Source organism: Prionailurus viverrinus, chromosome D2 (assembly GCF_022837055.1).
Source record: "Prionailurus viverrinus isolate Anna chromosome D2, UM_Priviv_1.0, whole genome shotgun sequence".
Taxonomy (NCBI): Eukaryota; Metazoa; Chordata; class Mammalia; order Carnivora; family Felidae; genus Prionailurus; species Prionailurus viverrinus.
In genome coordinates this window covers 36,669,955-36,686,327 of record NC_062571.1, presented here as the reverse complement: position 1 = coordinate 36,686,327, position 16,373 = coordinate 36,669,955, and the positions used below count along the sequence as shown (strand labels likewise).

Here is a 16,373-nt window from a genome sequence, read left to right as displayed (position 1 = left end):
AGGACAATATCAAGTGGTATAATGTATGTATAATTGGAGCCTCAGAAGAAGAGAGAATGAGGTAAAAAACAATATTTAAACAAAAAATGGACCAATATTCCCCAAATTTGGGGGAAAACAACCACAAAGTGATAAAAAGCCTTCATAAATTTGAAGCTGGATAAACAGAAATGAAACCCCATCAGTGCTCTGATAACAAGAAAATCTTAAAAGTATCCAGAGGACGAAGACACATTAAATTCAGGGAGTAATAAAACAAGTGATAGCTGGCTTGTTATTAGAAAAATGGCCATCAGGGCTCCTGGGTGGCTTAGTCAGTTGAGCATGAGACTTGATTTCAGCTCAGGTCAATAATCTTGAGGTTCATGTGTTCAAGCCCTGGATTGGGCTCTGCACTGCCAGTGCAGAGCCTGTTTGGGATTTTCTCTCTCTCCCTGCTCCTCCCCTGTTTGTCCTCTCTCCCTCAAAATAAATATTTTAAAAAAAATTTTTTAAAGAAACAATCACTGTCATAATTCAAATGAAATATATCTTTAAAACACTGAGAAAAAAATAAATAATCCAGGCCACAAAACCATCCTTCAGAAATCAAGGACTAAATAAATAGATTATCTATAAATCTATGTATTAATCTATTTATTAATAATAATAAATATATTATTAATAGACTAAATAAAAGATTTTTACAAATCAACAGAATTCATCACCAGCTGACCTTTATGACACTAAATCATGCCTCTATTAATACTTAAACGAAGTGTTACCAGATGGAAACTTGCATCTACAGGAAGAATGCAGAGAATCTGAAGTGGTAAATATTTACATTTAAATTTGTATCAAACTTATTTTTGTCTTAATCTCCTTGAATGTAAGCTCAAAGTTTAATACAAAAATGACAATAATGTATCATAGAATTCATTATATAGATGAAAAATGTTTGACAAAATGGCACCAAAAAAATGAGGGGAATGAAATTAAAGTGTTTCAAAGTTTTTACATTTATTTGAAGTTATACAATGTTAACTCAGAGTAGACCATAGGAAAATTAAGCAAAATTGAAAGTGCAAATTTTAATTTCTAGAGGAAACACAAAGAATAGTTAAAAAACTTTAAGAAGAATTAGAATATAATACTAAAAAGTATCCCATTTGTCTTTTTTTAAAAAGGACAATAAAAGAACAAAAGATGTAAAAGCAGATGAAACAAAAAAATTTACAAAATGGTTGACATAAACCCAAATTTATGAATAATTATTTGAAATGCAAGTGGCCAAATACTATGATTAAAAGGAAAAGATGAATAAAACATCAAGGCTCAACTGAATGCTTCCTACAAGAATGCATTTACAATACAAATACACAATAGGTTTAGAATAAAAGGTTGGAAAAATATATACTCCGGAAATTGTGAGCATAAAAAAAGGTAGTATGGCTACACTAGTATCAGATGAAGTAAGCTTCATAACGGTATCTTTAGAAATACAAAGAGAGATGTTTCATAATGATTAAAAGGTCAGATCATCAGGAGGACACAAAGATCATAAATGTGTGTGCACTTAAATACAAAGCTTCAAAATGATACAAAAACTATACAGATCTAAAAGAAGAAACTGGCATACCCACAATCATGGTTACAAAATTAACATTCCTCTCTCAGTAACTGATGGAACCACTTGACAAAACAAAACCTGGTAAGAATATAGATTTGAACACAGTAAACAAATGGTCTAATCAATATTTATGTAACACTAAATAACTGTAGACTACACATAATTTTCAGGTACACAAAGTATATTCATAAAGATACACCATATGCTTTGCCATAAAATTATCTCAATAAATTACTCTCTGGAAACAACATAATTAAGCTGGAATTCAATAAAAATAAGATATCTGGAAAATCCAAAATATGTGAAAAGTAAACAACTCTCTTCTAAAATATGGATGAAAGAAAAAATTACAAGGAAAACTCAAAAATATTTTGAATGGCATATTAATATACAAAATAGCATAATATAATCAATGTAGCTAATGTGGTGCTTAGGAATATTTATAGTTTTAGCAGAAGCCAATAAAATTAAAAATCAGGTTAACGAAACAGAAAAGAAATCCAAAAAGCTAGTTCTTTTAAAACATTAATTTATAAACCCATGAGAAAACTTCATGACCTTGGGTAAAGCAAAGATTTCTTATATATGACACCAAAAGCAACATCAGTAACAGCAAAACTTAATAAGAGACAATTATTTGAAAATTATGTATACTTGATATAAAAATTGTGCCCACGATATATAAGGAAGATGTACAACTCAATAATAAAAAGACAACCCAATTTATAAATGGGCAAAGGATCTGAATAACTATTTCTCCAAAGAAGATATACAAATGGCCAATAAGCACATAAAAAACTTCTCTACATCATTAGCCACGGGGGAAATGCAAAATAAAACTACAATGAGAAACACAATCCCCTTCAGTAAAATAGCTAAAATCAAAAAGACAGACACTAACAAAAGTTGGAAGGAGGGGGAGAAATTGCAATTCTCACACTCTGACACTGGCAATAGCAAATGTGCAACCATTTTAGAAAACAGTCTGGCAGTTTCTTAAAAAGTTAAACATAAATTTATCATACAACCCAGCAATTCTACTCCTGGTATCTACCACTCAAGTGAATTAAAGCATATGTCCACACAAACACTTGTACGTAAGTATTTATAGCACCATTACTCACAATGGCCCCAAACTGGCAACAACCCAAAAGTCCATCAACTGATAAAACTAAATGGTCTATATCCATGCAATGAAATACTACTGAGCAATAAAAAGAGGAGAGTACTTATCCAGGCCACACATGGATGAATCTTAAAAATATTATTCTAAATGAAAGAAGCCAGATACAAAAGACCACATATTATATGATCCCATTCGTATGAAATATCTAGAAAAAGCACATCAACAGAGACAGAAACTAGTTTATCGGTATTAGAGCAGGAGGTGGGAACAGGGAGTGACTAAAAATGAGTACGAGGGATTTTTTTTTAAAGGTAACAAAAGCTTTCCAGTTCCAATACTGTATTGTGGTGATGGGGTATTAATGCACTATTACTAAAAATCACTGAAATATACATTTAAAATGGGTAATTTTTATGGAATGCAAATTACACTTCAAGAAAGCTGCTAAAAAATTCATAAACTACCAGAAAGACTGATGAAGAATAAAAGAAAAAACAATTCAGAAATGAAAAAGGGCTATCACTAAAAAATCTACAAACATTAAAAGGATAAGAGAATATTATGAATAACTCTATGCCAAAAAAAGCAACAAGTTAGATGAAATAGACCAAGTCCTTGAAAAAATCCAGCTTAATGAAAATGACATAAGAAGAAATAGAAAATCTCAATAGCCTTACACTTATTAAAGAAATTACATTTATAATAATTTTTATTAACAACCAAAAACTATAAGCCACCAATAGGAAAAGTATCATGGGGCACTTGAGTGGCTCAGTTGGTTAAGAATCCGACTTCAGCTCAGGTAATGATCTCACAGCTCATGAGTTCAAGCCCCACATTGGGCTCTGTGCTGACAGCTCAGAGCCTGGACCCTGCTTTGGATTCTGTGTCTGCCTCTCTCTCTGCCTCTCCTCCACTTGCTCTGTCTCTCTCTCAAAAATAAACATTCAAAAGAAAATTAAAAAAAAAAACAAAAGTATTATATATTCATATAATGAAAAAGACTTCTGATATGTGCAATATGGGTAAAACTCAGAAACATTATATTGAAAAACACACACCCAAAAGAGTACATACTACATGATCTCATTTATATGAGGTCCACAGACAAGACAGTGGTTGCCTATCAAGGGTATATGGATTATCTATCTGTAAAGGAGCAAAAGGTAAGTTTCTGGAATGATAGAAATGTTCTGTATCTTGATTAGGGTGTGGTTAAACAGTGTACACATTTATTAAAATCACTGAAAAGTACACCTAAGATTTGTGCATTTCATTTCACCCAATTTTTTTCTGAACTGAAAAAGAAAAGCAAAAATAAAATAATAAAATAAAATTTGCTTAGAAAAAAAAAATAAGAAAAGCTAACTAGATTACTAGTTGGGATTAGTTCAATTAAGCTGTAGTAACAAACAGCCCCCAAATATTAATGCCTTAAGTAGGAGTTAGGCCACTGGCCTGAAGTAGGAGTAGCCTGCAGCCTATTTTTTGTAGATAAAACTTTATTGGAATACAACCATCCCCACTTGTTCACATATTTTCTGTGTCTAACACATTTGAGTAGTTTTGACACAGACTTTATGGCTTGCAAAGGAAAAGCCTTAAATAATTTCTAGCTGGCTCTTTACAAAGTTTGCTTTTTTGGCCCCTGGCTTTAAACCAAGGTTTTTCTTTCTTTTGTTTTTTCTTTCTTCTTTTTTTAATGTTTATTTTTATTTTTGAGACAGAGGGAGACAGAGCTTGAGTGGGAGAGGGGCAAAGAGAGAGGGAGACACAGAATCCAAAACAGGCTCCGGGCTCCAAGCTATCAGCACAGAGCCCAATGCGTGTCTCGAACCCACGAACGATGAGATCATGACTTGAGCTGAAGTCGGATGCCCAACCGACTGAGCCACCCAGGCATCCCAACCATCAAGGTTTTTCTCACTCATACTCCATGTGAATCAGGAGTCAGCTGGGAGTTCTGCTCTATTGCATCTTCGTTGTGGGACCTGGCTGATGAAACAGACTCTACCTGGAATGATGCTGGTCACTCTAATAAGGGAAATGAGCAAGTCTGAAGGATCTTACACTAGCAATAAAATGATCTGGTTCCAAAGTAACACATCACTTTTCCTTACAACTCCTGCACCAGAATCATTCACATGACCACATTCACACAAAGGGACCAGAAAATACAATCCTACCATTTGTTTATACATGTGCCTGGAAGTGGAGGAGAACTGGGATGCTTGCCAAAGAGCACTAATGACTACCACAATTAAACTGAGAATCAATCAATCCAGATGTTTATTTCCAACAAACATGCATAACCTTGCTGAAATACTGCCCTACTGGGTACAAATCCTAATCATAAAAATGCCAAAAGTGACCCTGACCATTCCCTTTGGCTCCCATCCCACTGGTTAGAGCACCCCAGCACAGCCTTCTACCCTCAAGATGGATCTAAACTGCAAATCTAACCATCACCTTCATGTTTACTATCTTTCAATACAGGGTCCCTGTCATAAGAAAAAGTCAAGACTCTATGACCCAGACTCTGCCACATCAGAGACCCTGCTGCCTCACATCTTGTCTGCCACCAGTTCAATTTTGTCGTGCTGGAATACAGTTTATTTGTGCCCAGGTATACCATAACATCCAAGTTTCTGGATTCATACTTTTGCTTCTGTGGTTTCCATTGTGTAGCATACCCATTCCTATTTCTCTCGCCCTTTAACATTCAACACAGTTATTATCTAGTCCACAGCACTTTCCATGACCACCAGTCAGAGAGAACTACATTATTACTGCATCAGACCCAATGTACCAAACTACCCAAACTGCTGCTACTGCACCAGACCCAAAGTACCTAATCATAGGACATACCCCACGGCGTTAAGTGACAGCTAACTTACTTGGTACTCACCAGGTGCCAGGCCCTTTTTATGTATCAATTCATTTAGTCCTCATATCCTATAGGTGGGTACTAGTATCCTATTTCACAGATATGGATACTAAGGCATAAGGATGTTAATTAATCTGCACAAGGTGCCACAGGTGGTAAGTGGCAGAGCTAGAATATGGCTCGTAGGTCCCAAGGTATATTCTTAACCACTCTGCTACCCTGGCCTCTCAACACTGAGAGTAGATAAGCAGTCCCTCTTTGAGAGTGTAAGGTGCACAGTGGCAAAAACAAAACAAAACAAAAAACAGCATTTAATTCCTCTCTGTACCCCCAGGGCCTGGATTATAGATATTTAGGCAATAGTAGCTGCTTTATCAGGGTTTGCTCAGATGAAATAAACGAGACCCCTGATTTGCCGACCCAACCTTTCTGCTAAATAAAGTTCTCTTGACTAGTGACATTTAGGAAGTGGATAATTACCATATATACCTTTTCCTGGATCCCAGCCCTTCCTCCAGGGCTGCTGGCCAACTCTGAAATGGAGAGATAGGAAGGACCCAAATTAAAGATCATCAGAAAATGAGCTACTCTAAGTTGGGACAAGCATTCAGGAATGTTTACAGAATCCTGACTATTTGCAAATGTGAGAATTTGACTTCTCTGAGCAGAAAACAGCACAAAGCTTCCCTAAAAGTTTTTCTTCCTCACATAATTATGCTTTAAATTGTTAATAGCTATAATTATGGAAGATGGCATTGTTGTGCTTGTAATTTTTCCTATTCCCGTTGGTATTTATTGATGATAAATGGCTTTATTAAAAAATAATGATAATTACCTTGTTTGGTTGTATATCAATATAGTTTCAGTTTTTCTTTATTACCACTTATGGAATTTTATGGATTGCCAACATTTAGTTCTTTTATTGGTTTATTTTCTCTTGATGGTATAAACGGGGGTGGAATTAACAATAATTTTATTCATTTCCTGACCCCCTCCCAACATGCCCCAGCTCCATTAAGAAAGCAATGTAGTGCACTGTTCACATGTAGCTACAGGAAGTTATCATTTTTACTGCTATGTAATTCTAACAATACCCCCAAATTCTCTTCTCTGGACCACTGCCTCACCAAGTGGTATAAAGTGAAAGGCTCTTGCCTTATATTGCATCCCACAGAATCAGCATCAACAGCTCAAAACTAAACCCCTTTTGCCAGGACCAAGGTTTAAAATCTAAATAAACTACAATAAAATCATAAAGGCAGACAGATGGCCCCCAAAAGGAAACCCATTTGGTTCACTAAACATCCCCAAGAACCAGAGCAGCAGAAGCCCCCTTCCCCACAGACAATGTCACAGTTCTTGGGTAGGTGCCTTCCAAAACAAGCTCCCCTTGGACTTTGAGTTCTCTCTGGAGACCTTCAGCACTAAGAAAGCTAAAATTACTACATACCCCTTTGTTTATCTGTGATCCTCCACTGGGGACCAGCCCAGTTCATACTCTGCAAAACATAAACCCAATCAAATCAATGACTCAAATATAAGTAGTCCGTGACTCTTTGAAAACAGTGCATTTGTGTTTTTATAAGAAAGCCAAGTCTGAGCCTTTAGTGCCAAGAAGAGAAACAGTATGAGCCCTCGCAGTTCTTGATGTGTTCATCTACCTGTATTAGCAGGGAGAGGAATACAGGCAAAAGAACATCACGTTTGCAATGTCCATCCAACCTTGGGCCATGTTTTTAACCTCTTTCCACCTCTCCTTTCTGCAAAAATGATTTCAGCAACACCTGCAACTCATAATTGTTGCAAGGATTAAATGAGTTAAACATGTGGCACATGTGTATTATTTAATATATATTAGCTCTTTTCTTCTAGCCCAGTCGTTCTCACCAGAGGCAATGTGCATCCCGCCCCCACAGGAGACATTCAGCAATATCTGGAGGCATTTTTTGTGATCACAACCTGGGGAGGGCCCCACTATTGGCACGTAGAGGGCAGAGACTAGAGATGTTGTTGACCACCCTACAACAGGGTGTACAGGTTATCCAGCCCAAAATAGTGCCAAGAATGAGAAATGTTGGGTCTAGCATGAAAGAATTATTTCATTATGGTTATTTTCCACATAATTTTCTTTAAATGAGCAAAGATTTACTGAAAACGTACCATGTGCAAAGCTCTGTGCTAGGCACATCATTAACTATCTCACAGATTTGGTTGCCTGCTGCCATTTTCCCAAAGCAACTCTCCCATCCTGAAATACTGTCCAGCCTTCTGAGTCTCAAGCTTTGGCTTCCCCTTTCTTACTACTGCTCTCAGTGGCCCTGAAGTCAGACATGCCGTGTGTCAGAGCAAAGACCTGTATTAATCAACAATTCCAAATATAGCAGCAGCAGTTTGAAAATCAAAGAATGGGCCTTAGGGACATCAATATTTGCATGTTCATAATAAATACTTAACTACACATCTGTGCAATGTTCAATACAGTTGGGGGAGAAAAAGAACATTTATGTTGATTTTTGTCAACTTTCACAACTCAAGCATCTCGTGCTAAAGAAATGTAAAACTGAATAGTCATGAAAATAATTTTAAATATATTTATAATATGCACTTATGAATTGGAGACATGCTTGATTTACTCTGAGGCTTTTCTTTTTTTTTTCTTTTTTTTTTTTTTTTAATTTTTTTTTTCAACGTTTATTTATTTTTGGGACAGAGAGAGACAGAGCATGAACGGGGGAGGGGCAGAGAGAGAGGGAGACACAGAATCAGAAACAGGCTCCAGGATCTAAGCCATCAGGCCAGAGCCCGACGCGGGGCTCGAACTCACGGACCGTGAGATCATGACCTGGCTGAAGTCGGACGCTTAACCGACTGCGCCACCCAGGCGCCCCATACTCTGAGGCTTTTCTAACCAAATAGCCTATACCTGCCCCTTGGGTCAGTGGAATAATTTCCAATCTATGTATTAAACATCCACTCCTTTCCTATCTGATACTCACTTCTACTACTCAGAATGGCCCTAGCTTTAACATTCAAGGCTTGGTTTCATGTTTTTATCCTTCTTTCTCTATGTTGTGCATTTGTATGAGCTCACTTCTCTATGATGTGCAGAAGCCCTCAGTTGCAATTAATTGTAGGTTAGTAACTTGTCAGGCTCTTCTGTAAGTGTTTTGTAGTGACAGTCTCATTTCACTGTCACAGAACCCCTACAGAGGCAAACAGTATCCCCCCATTTTACAGGGGAAAAATGGAGGCCTACAAAGGTTAAGTAACTTGGCCAAGTCACACACAGCTAGGAAACGTTGAGTGTTCACACCCTGTATGTCCGGTTCCAAAATCCATATTCTTTTCCACTACACTGTATTAGAAGAAAAGAGACCTCCATCTGGTGAGTGCTCTTTGTAAAGTGGTAAGCGGTGGGCACATCCTTTGACCCATGAAATCCACTTCAAACAAAGTGTTGCCCACAAACACGAGCTTAGATGCAGAAATATATATGTAAGAAGATGTTTACTGTTGCAGAATTTGAAAAGCAGAAAAGAATAAATGGCCTAAATGAGGGAAGTAGACCCATGCTATGGAAAAGGGGAAATCCATACAAAGTAGGGGGAATGTGGCAAAGAGGGATTTGCTTATGCATTATTCTCCCTTTGCAACAAAACTCTGATTTTATTCTGGGTGACAATCCACCCACATTAAGTATTGCTTTCCCCATCCGGCCCTTCATCAGGGATGGTTGCTTGCTGGTAAATATTAACTCACAGTTACCAATTTCTATCGTTTAAATTCTTCCCCTGTGGCCAACTTCAAGCTACCAAGTTGAGGTTAACTGGCTCACAAAAAATCCCTGAGAATCTAACAACTGGTTCTCATGACCAAGGATGAGCTGGTTTTGGCCTATGATTGGCTACCAGTGAGCAGTAAGATACACACAAAGTTGTCCCTCCTTTAAGGCGGGACAGACAGCAAGCCTGTGCCCTCCCCCCTCTTCTTCCTTCCTGCTGTAAATCTGGATGATAGAACTGGAACTCCAACAGCTACTTTGGGCCAGGAAGCAACTTAGAAAATGATGGTGCTGCAACGAGACAGAAGGTACAGAAAGGAACTTATCCCTGTTGACATTGTGAAGCTAACCTGAGGGCTGTGGCCCACCTACCTCTCATTGGAAAGGAAAGAAAACTCTTATTTTAAGCCACTGTTGTTTCAATTTTCTGTTACATGCTACCCAACTAATACAGAAAGCTTCAGACTTTGCTTTCCTATCTCTATTACTTGTATATTTTGTAATAAAAATGTTTTATTCCAGTATTATTTTCAAATTTAAAAAAAAAAGCCAAAAAAGTTTTAATGAGTCAAGTGGTTGGGCCCTTAATAAATATTTCCAAGTTGCCAATTCTTACAACAGTATCCACGGATCACAGTGGGGAAAAAAAAAGGAGACCAAGGGAAATCACAGTCCTGGCACACAAATCAACAATGTGGGCATGTCCTGGAAATGAAAAAGATAGACTGGAGTCCAACCAAGTTCACAAACTGCCAAAAAGGATTTCTGGCCATATAAGATTCAAAGGCCTCCTGAGATAAGCCTTGGGGGAAACACACAACAGGTGATGGGGAAAGCACAGGATGTACTGCCAGGCTCATGTCTCCAGTCCAGGAAACTCCCATGAAGCCTGCCCACTGGAGAGTGAAAGCAGCAAGACTCACAGCTGGGGCTCCACAGTTAAGGTGTCCCGCTTAAGGGGACGCCAGAGACTGGGACAAGGACATACAAGACAGCCTATCAAACCAAATATGGAATGGAGCACCAAAATATGGGAGCCACTCGAGTCTCTGGGCTCGTCACAGGTACTGTCACAGAGAGGGCTATAGACAGCAATCTGGTGGTTAGGAAACTTCTTGGGAGAGCACAAATGAATCTAGTAAGGTCTTCATGGTCACATTCCTCAGGTGGTCACAGAGATTACACTGATAGTGACACATTTCTCTGCCTTGTCTTACACTGAATAACTGCCAAGTTCACTTATTTTTTTTTTTAACTTTTATTTATTAGAGACAGAGCATGAGCAGGGAAGGGGCTGAGAGAGTGGGAGACACAGAACCAGAAGCAGGTTCCCAGCTCCGAGCTGTCAGCACAGATCCCGATGCGGGGCTCAAACTCACAAACTGTGAGATCATGACCTGAGCCAAAGTCAGACACCCAATCGACTGAGCCACCCAGGAGCCCCTGCCAAGTTCACTTAGGATGCATCTTTGTAGACCACATCAAGTCACTAGGCTCTACACACATCCTGTGTGCCCAAAAGCAGGGTGTGTGCCATGGAAGAGGTACTAAGCGTAGGTCCCTACTGAATACACCACAATCTAAAAGAAAAATCAGATGTGAGATATACACAGATAAAAATATCAGGGAACCTCTATCTATGTTCAAGCATTGGACGCATATACAGACATTACTGGTTAAGAATTCAGAGAAGAAAAAGCAAAGGGGAATGGAAATGTCACACAGAGAATACGGGTCAAGAAGGTATAGGTCTGCAGCCAGGCTCTAAAGGATATCATTTCAGCAAGAAAACAATTAGAAAGAAGGTATTGCATACCAGAAAATGGCTAACAATGAGTGCTAAACAAATATATTTCCAATGAATAATAAGAGGAGCAAACAGAAGTGGGGAGGAGGAAAGGCATTCAGGGATAAGGAGAAAAGTGGCAACTATGCATTCTCTCATTCATAAATTCAGAAAATGTTAATTAAATGTGTACTAATGAGGTGCATGAGCACTTGTCCAAGAGCCCTGAACACGAAACTAAGGGCTCTTGGGCAAGAGGGAGCTCCTGGAGGCTAAGCAATTGATGACTCCTATGCACTGGAATTGGTAAAAATCCACATTTTTGTACCGTCAAAAATAGGAAAACATTATAAACAGTCACCCAGATATTTCTAGGCCTCATCAGCTCATAACAGGGAAAAAAAAGGTAATAACCAACTCAAGAGTAATAAGGCTGCCCCATGTGCTAAGATATCTCTTTTCCAGCATTTTACTATCAGCGAAGTTGAGTCCCCTTAGTGCCCATCAATGTCCCAACCCTCCCAATGTCCACTGTACCTACGTATACATAGTGCATGCCCAGTAAATATTTATTCATGGATCCTGCTCCTTGTCTGCAAAGGTCCAAGCAGGGTCAGGACCAGGGTTGATCAGTTGTCTAAGGTGCCAGAGAATCATAACCTAAGGTTAAGTGTATGACATGTGTCCCCTGGGAGGTGGTGGCAGATTTTTTCACAATGGTTGATGAAGCGGAGGCCAGGGGTCAAAGATGCTTATAGCGAGAAACATGTAATGGATATTGGTATTTAAAACAGAAAGCAGCACTGGCTTTAAATTAATGTTTCATATCCAATAAAGAAGGCTAAATATCTATCGTTTTGATAGACTGCTATAAATGAAACATTAGAGGGGCCCTTAAACACCTTGTTTCAGATCTTCATTACATGACATTAATCTTGAGCAGAATATCATACCCAATATGGCCAATTCCCATTAAGTAGCCAGTTAGAAAACATAGGCTATGCTTTGTCTAATAAGGGCAGAATCAGGAAGGAGTTGAATAGGACAATTTCACCGCTTCTGCAGTCCATCAGCACTGCAAGTCAGAGTAGCAGAGAATGTTTTCCAGAAATTTTCAATGTAGCCATTGTGCCCCTGGAGGAGATACAGAATAAATTCACAGTATCTTCCTAATGGCAACACAGTGACCATGCTCAATGCTTAATGTAACGTCATCAAGGAGTTGAACCTAGAGAGACGTCAATCCTCCATTCTTGGCCCAGCCAAGAATGGGAAGACCTTTGCTGCCTCCAGAACCCTTGGTGCACTTCCAGAGTGTCACTAATGAACAGATCTCTGAATCCTCTAGTAGCAACTTCTCTCATTGTACAGAAAGAGACCAAAAGCTCAAAATGAAATAAATTGAGATGATAGGAAAGGAAAGGAACACAAAGCCCAAATACAACTTAGTCATGTCAGGAAAAAATACACCTGAGGGGGGAAAAAATGCACATCTCCAGGAATAGAAATAACTCAAATGTCCAAGCAACTGAGATACTCTTCTGGCAATACCTGCTAATTTATTCGGGTGCGCACTACACATGTCACAGAGGCTCCCACGTTCCCATGCTTTCTGCCCACTAGGAAACCGATGTGGATTTTTACCATTATAGAATGCACCTGGAGAACCTGGGTAAGCAGACAGTATTCCTTTAACCTTTGCATTCAATACAGCAAGTAAAGACTCTTTACCACAAGACCCTACAAAACCTATTTCTCAACAAGTTAGATAGTTAATCAATATTTTTTTAATTAAGCCAGAAAAAAAAATCCTCTTCTGTGTTAGTTCTGTCCATAAGACCATCTCAATCAGATTTCATTCCTACAGTGAGGAAAGGGTAGCACAGAGCAAGACTATTGGTCAGTAAGTACCACAACACTTACAGTCCAGCTACACAATAGGGATGTTTCTATAATCATCCCGGCTCCCAATTCCTCCAAAATGAAGAAAGCATTTCATCCCAGTATACCATTATCATGGACTTGTACATCTAAATATGTTTCTTCCTTTGATACCTTTGACCCACTTGAATTTCAGCAGGATCTACCTTTCTCAACCAACCATTTACGCATATAAGTAACCATAGTTAACAGGTGCAAACCATGTACTCTTTTACATATTTTTTTAATTACATTAAATAAATCATCCTAACACTGTGCAATAGGTACTATGACTGTCCACATTTTAGAAGTGAGGCAACTGAGACTTAGGGAGACAATCACTATCCTGCCTGCAGTCACACAGCAATTACATGAAAGACCTGGGATCGGAACCCAGCAATCTGGCTCTATCAGCCTTGCTTTTTAATCTCAGCAGGATATTGGATAGGTTTTACTCATCTACTCCAAAGTTGAATTATATGAATTCAGACATACAAGCCAGAGAATAATAGTAAGAAAAATAATTCTCAGCACTCTTGACCACATTTCTCCCCCATTCCTTCCACCTCCTTCCCTAATTCCCAGTATGCAGCAATCAGGCATTCCTTCCGCCCCTTGAAACATGTTTTTGATATAAAATGGCCGTAAGAAATCCCAGCAAGCACAGGAGTGACCAAAAACAGGCAGATTATTTATTGTTACCATGAGGGTATGTCCTTGGTATTGACATTATAGCCAGGGTTCTAGGTTTTGAGTGTTTTGTTCAACTGGAAGAAAAAAAAGAGATTAACATTTACTGAGTGCTTCCTCTCCGTGTGCCACATAGTATGATTGGTGCTTTCACCCACATTATTCTCTTTAATACCAAAAAGTGAACCCTCCTATGTAATGAACGGACACTCCTTTTTTAAAGACAAAAAAAAAAAAAAAAGGCTCAGAAAGATTAAGTCTCATGGTCAAGGAGACTCACCTAGGAGTAAAGGCATGGGGATTTAAGCCAAAACCTGATCTGAAACTGAGGCTATTTCTGTGACAGCATGCTGGGCAGTAGATGCTCTATCCTTTAAAACCAAAAACCATTCTTAGATTTTTTCCCCCCCTCTGAGCAGTGAGTCTTTACAGATTTACTGGTTGTTAAATGCTACTGACTCTAGCTAATTCCCAAATTAACTAGATTCCTTTTGGAGCTTGTAAAATGTGCTACACACTCAACTTCCGAATTTAGCATGCAAGATGATGACCACAGCAGTAAGGATGCTGCAACTTTCTTGTTAGGACAATGCACGCCTAAAAGCCCCTTTTTAATTTCTACCTTCTTTTATGAGGACAGCGTGAAGGAGGACATACCTAGGATACTGCATATTAATTTCAACACAACTAATACCAAAATGTCCCACCAATTTACTCTTCACTGACAATGTTAAAAGAAAATGATTTATGCAGATCAATCATCTCGCTCATCAAGTCCTACCCTGACAGCCAGCCTTCATCATTGCTATTTAAAAGGCACTGCTGACAGAAAAGACCGACTCTTTGATTAAGGGCCCTGTCTGGCTAACCTTTTATTTGAAGAATGATTGCCGCTGAGTGACAAATACTTTTCCATTCATTTCAAGGCAAAGATATTGACATTCAAATTCTTGATGGCTACACTGAGCAGATGCCACTGTTAGCAAGAGGCTGGAGAGCAACAGCAGGTATGCCGTGGCTCCCGGGCCAAAGGGGAGCAAAGAATAAAACTGAAACGCAGGCGCTTGGCTGAATGTTCTCCACAAGTGAAAGCAACGGGTCTCTCAGCCAGACCCTCTTCCCTCACTACTTATCAAAGAACATCTGTTTGTAGTTTTGCCCCAGTTCTCTCTTAAAAGTACCCTTGCGTTACCTTGACCCTACTTGGAACTGCACAGGAAGGGAAGACTGTGAGAAAAAAAAAAAAAAAAAAAAAGAGCTCGTGAGCCTGCAGTTTCAGGCCCTAGGATGAAACATCCCCCTGTCGCTCCATCCTGAGCTGCAGGAGCCCAGCAGACCTCACACGCAAAGCACCGGCCTTCTTTCGTCCTCACAGGACCTTAAGTGACTAAATACAAAGTGGAAGAAGCATCTGAAAAATCACCTACAAAAAAAAAAAAAAAAAAAAAAACAGGAACAATTTTATCCCATCTGCTAAGGAGAAAGAAGAGTAAAAAAATAAAGAGGCAGGGAATGGCAGATAGAAACCAAGTGACCATGAGAGACAGAAATTGAGCTTTAAAAAGAAAAGGTAATTTTTCAAATCCACTATGAGGTATATTTCCACCTTGGTCAGCACCACACATATACATGAATGCAAACATATTCTCACAGCAGGATTATTCTGCTTATTTTTATTTCTTAAATGAAAAATATTACCTTAAAGAGAAGTGGGAAAGTTATGGATTAAGGTAAGCTATTTGTGACTTGAGCCATCACAAAGCCTCAAGATGCATCATTTCGGGGAACAAAACACCTCCTTGTAGATGGTGCCGAGATGCAATGTGTGGGTCTCACAAGGAACAGACTGTCAAAATAACTGTAGCTTTGATCCTCCAACAAATTCCCGCAGTGGGAGAGTTGGCGGGGGGACAGCTGGGGCATGGGCAGAACCTTCCCCTCAGTCATCCCAGGGCCCAACAGGTGACCCAAGCAGCAGAGTAGAGAGAGAGAGAGAGAGAGAGAGAGACAGAGACAGAGAGACAGAGATAGGGGCGTCAGAGAGAGAGAGAAAACTTGGGCCTGAGTCCCCTCTCTGCTGCCTATTAGCTGAGAGATCTGGAGCAAGTCAATTTCCCTCCCCCATCCTCTGTTCTCCCATCCACATGGTGGGATGGTACTGACCACATTGCACAATTATTCGTGGATATTAAAAAATATTCATTTAACAAAGCCACTTACCTAAACTAATTTTCTCTCCCTTTCTTCTCTTCTTTACGCACTTGCTTGTTTTCAAGACTACTCCATAACCCAAGACTTAACAGTTACAAGACTAAGCTTTGACTCCTAATGCAGACACTTAGTATCTGTACAACTGCATAAGCCTTGAGTAAGTTACATGTTGAATCTCAATTTCTTCAGCTTTAAATGAGACCAGTCATAACAGTCCTACTTCCCTTATTGTGTTACAATGAGAACAAGTAAGATACTGTGAATGTGAAAATACTTGATAAATTTTAAATCAATACAGAAATGTTGGCTGCTGCTACTGTTGTTTTCCCAAAATGGGACACTCCAGCCCTTTTTTATCTTTTT

General features: G+C 38.9%; 1 protein-coding gene across 2 annotated transcripts in view; it reads right to left on the bottom strand.

The window, feature by feature from the left end:
* Positions 1-16,373, bottom strand: part of LRMDA (leucine rich melanocyte differentiation associated) — a 1,031,273-nt gene that overhangs the window by 680,390 nt on the left and 334,510 nt on the right. The window lies entirely within an intron of this gene.